The 3783-nt window shown below is 47.6% G+C and overlaps 1 pseudogene across 1 annotated transcript; it reads left to right on the forward strand.

Annotated features, from left to right (window-relative positions):
* Positions 1-909: 909 nt before the first annotated feature.
* Positions 910-2337, forward strand: LOC309621599 (E3 ubiquitin-protein ligase makorin-1 pseudogene; annotated as a pseudogene). The gene has a single exon. The product of its transcript is annotated as an E3 ubiquitin-protein ligase makorin-1 pseudogene (transcript).
* Positions 2338-3783: the final 1446 nt, after the last annotated feature.

Consider the following 3783-nt stretch of genomic DNA (forward strand, 5'->3'; position numbering starts at 1 on the left):
TGAGAACTGAATGGAGGTGCCTTTAAAAGGGAAATATTGAGCTACCATATGATCCAGCAGGCCCCTTCCTGGACCTATAACCTCTGAAGACAGAACTGGAAAGACACAGGCAGGCAAAACTGCACTGCACAGTATTACAATAGCCAAGATATGGAAGTAACCAAAAAGTCCACCAACAGATGGGGGGACAAAGAAGAACTGCTACATGTAGAGGTGGAATCTTAGCTAGCGAAAAAATGAAACAATGCCATTTGCAGCACCATAGATGAGACTAGAAGTAATCACGCATCTTGTAGTAAGTGAGAAAGCGAAAGTCACATATCCTATCCTATCACTTGTAGGTGTTACCAAAAAATTGATACCAATGAAGATATTTCCACAGAGAAAGGCAATCACAGATTCATTAAACAAACTTATGGTTCACCAAATGGAAAGGTGTGAGGATTGGATACGTTACGATATTGGGGTTAACAGAGATATACAAACACATGTGAAATACAGAATCACCAAAGACCTACAGAATACCAAGAGAAGACTACTCAACATTGTGTCATAACCTACATGGGAAAAGGATACGAAGAAGAAGAGATATATGTATATGTGTGAAAGAACCACATCTTGCACACCTAGAGCAAACAAAATCTTGTAATCAAATTTGCTGTGATAAAAAATAAAAATTTACTTAAAAATACGAACAAGAAGTAATGAGAAGGGGGTGCTCGGGCTCCGGACCACAGTTCGAGCGGCGAGAGCACTCAGAGACACGACGCGGGCCAGAGGGGAGTGAGCGGGCGCCTCAGTGTCCTGCCCCTTCCCACCCTTCGCCTCGCCGCCTTCTCCCCCCTCAGCCGGACCGGAATTATGTGATCCCGGAAGTTCCGGCGCCACTGCTGTGTGGGATAAACAGTAATGGCGGAGGCTGCAGCTCCGGGAACAACAGCCAAAACATCAAGAGCAGGAGTGGCAGGGGCGGCGGTGGCAGCGGCCTCCCCCACCCCTATCCCCACAGTCACCTCCCCGTCCCTGCAGGCACGGGATTTGGCAGCGACGGCAGCGGCGGCGGCTGGATCAAACAGGTCACCTGCAGGTATTTCATGCATGGGGTTTGTAAGGAAGGAGATAACTGTCGATACTCACGTGACCTCTCTGAGAGTCCATATGGTGTAGTGTACAAGTATTTTCAGCGAGAGTACTGTATTTATGGAGACCGCTGCAAATATGAACACAGCAAGCCATTGCAACTGCTACAGCTCTAACTGCAAAGTCACCCCTTGCTGCTTCCTCAAGTCTCTCATCAGTAGTTGGACAGATTGTTGAAATGCATATGGGCGAAGCTGAGTCAAGAAATTCAAACTTTTCAACTGTAGGAGCGGGTTCAGAAGACTGGGTGAACGCCATTGACTTTGTTCCTGGGCAGCCCTACTGTGGCCGTACTGCCTCTTCCTCCACTGAAGCACCCCTGCAGGGCTCAGTGACCAAGGAAGAATCAGAGAAGGAGCAAATTGCAGTGGAAACAAAGAAGCAGATCTGCCCCTATGCTGCAGTGGGAGAGTGCCGATATGGGGAGAACTGTGTGTATCTCCATGGAAACGCGTGTGATATGTGTGGGCTGCAGGTCTTCCATCCAGTGGATGCTGCCCAAAGATCACAACACATCAAATCTTGCATCGAGGCCCATGAGAAGGACATGGAGCTCTCGTTTGCTGTGCAGCACAGCAAGGACATGGTGTGTGGGATCTGCATGGAGGTGGTCTATGAGAAAGCCAACCCCCGCGAGCACCGCTTCGGAATCCTCTCCAACTGCAACCACACCTACTGTCTCAAGTGTATTCGCAAGTGGAGGAGTGCTAAGCAATTTGAGAGCAAGATCATAAAGTACTGCCCAGAATGCCGGATCACATCTAACATTGTCATTCCAAGTGAGTACTGGGTGGAGGAGAAAGAAGAGAAGCAGAAACTCATTCAGAAATACAAGGAGGCAATGAGCAACAAGGTGTGCAGGTATTTTGACGAAGGACGTGGGAGCTGCCCATTTGGAGGGAACTGCGTTTACAAGCATGTGTACCCTGATGCCATAGAGAGGAGCCACAGAGACAGAAAGTGGGAACATCAAGCACATACCGGGCCCAACGAAGGAACCACTTCTGGGAGCTCATTGAGGAGAGAGAGAACGGCAACCCCTTTGACAACGACGAAGAAGAGGTTGTCACCTTTAAGCTGGGCGAGATGTTGCTTGTGCTTTTGGCTGCAGGTGGGGACGACGACCTGACAGACTCTGAAGACGAGTGGGACTTGTTTCACGATGAGCTGGAAGATTTTTATGACTTGGATCTATAGCAGCTTTGCTGGGCGTGTGAACTGGTCTGCTGAGCCTCAGACGGCAGCCCTCCCCGCTGGTGGCAGCAGTGCCCGTGGTTCTCTTCTAGGCAGGCCTCTCAACTCCAGGTGCTGTCGTGATAATTTTTACCCAGGGCCTGTCTTCTCAATCCCTCACCTTTCCCCGAGGAGTATGTTGTTTTCTCTGTTTAAATAAGTTACAAAGGTGAATCTTAAAGTTAGTTTTCTTGTAACATGAATTTAACGGTCAGACAGAGTGTAGGTTTGCTGCGTCATCTGTTTTCAGCCAGATTTACACAGTTCAAGGGTAGCATTTCTGGATTTCCAGTACTCATTTTTGAGGACCCCAGGTTCAAAAGTAACAGCATTGGCCCTGCTTTTGGGTCCAAGATTTGGGGTGATAGGTGAAGGATCTGAACTGTGGCATGTAGGCTTCTGCTATAGACTTAGGCGGATGCTTGAGGTTTCTGGTGAATTCTGCACATCTGTGTTTTTATATCTGTTCCCTGCCCTGGAATCCCCACCCTGTGCACTCGTTCTGTGGTTTTCATCTCTTGTTTAATTGCACACAAGTACTACTGCTGGGTAACCAGAACCAGGTGCGACTGTGTTGAGATTTTTACTGTGTTTAGCCTGATAGGAAAATGGTGAAAGAACACATATAAAGATATAGCGGAATAGGGGCTTCCCTGGTGGCGCAGTGGTTGAGAATCTGCCTGCCAATGCAGGGGACACGGGTTCGAGCCCTGGTCTGGGAAGATCCCACATGCCGCGGAGCAACTGGGCCCGTGAGCCACAACTACTGAGCCTGTGCGTCTGGAGCCTGTGCTCTGCGACAAGAGAGGCCGCGATAGTGAGAGGCCCGTGCACCACGATGAAGAGTGGCCCCCACTCGCCACAACTAGAGAAAGCCCTCGCACAGAAACGAAGACCCAACACAGCCAAAAATAAATATAAAAATAAATAAATAAATTAATTAATTAATTAAAAAAAAAAAAAGATATAGCGGAATAAAATAAATGCAGAGTTGGAAGTTGACTCCCAAGGGCTGATAGACTTGGTATGTGTGTGTGTGTAACAAGCTTCTCATCCCTGCATAGATGCAGTGTCTGTAGCCTTAGTGGAAAAACTCAAGCTTACTGGTTTCAGCCTCGTGTGGCAAATAGATCTTAAAGGACAAAGCAGTATATTGGCAGCTGTTAATAGAGCAGGGCTAGCTCTGTCTATATAAATAGGGAAATGGGCTTAGCCATAGAGGTTCAACTATCTGGTTATCTCATGTATTAATACAAACTGGGTCTCAGTTACACAGTTGTATTTAATGTTTTATGATCTCCTAGACTTTCTAGTCCAGGCACTTTTTGACAAACCTTTGTCCTCATTTGAGGGGTTTTGTTGTCGGGTTCTTGGGTCCGTTTGTGTGGGTATTTGCCTCATTCCATCCCT

Source organism: Balaenoptera borealis, assembly GCF_965194805.1.
Source record: "Balaenoptera borealis genome assembly, contig: HAP1_SCAFFOLD_754, whole genome shotgun sequence".
Lineage (NCBI taxonomy): Eukaryota > Metazoa > Chordata > Mammalia > Artiodactyla > Balaenopteridae > Balaenoptera > Balaenoptera borealis.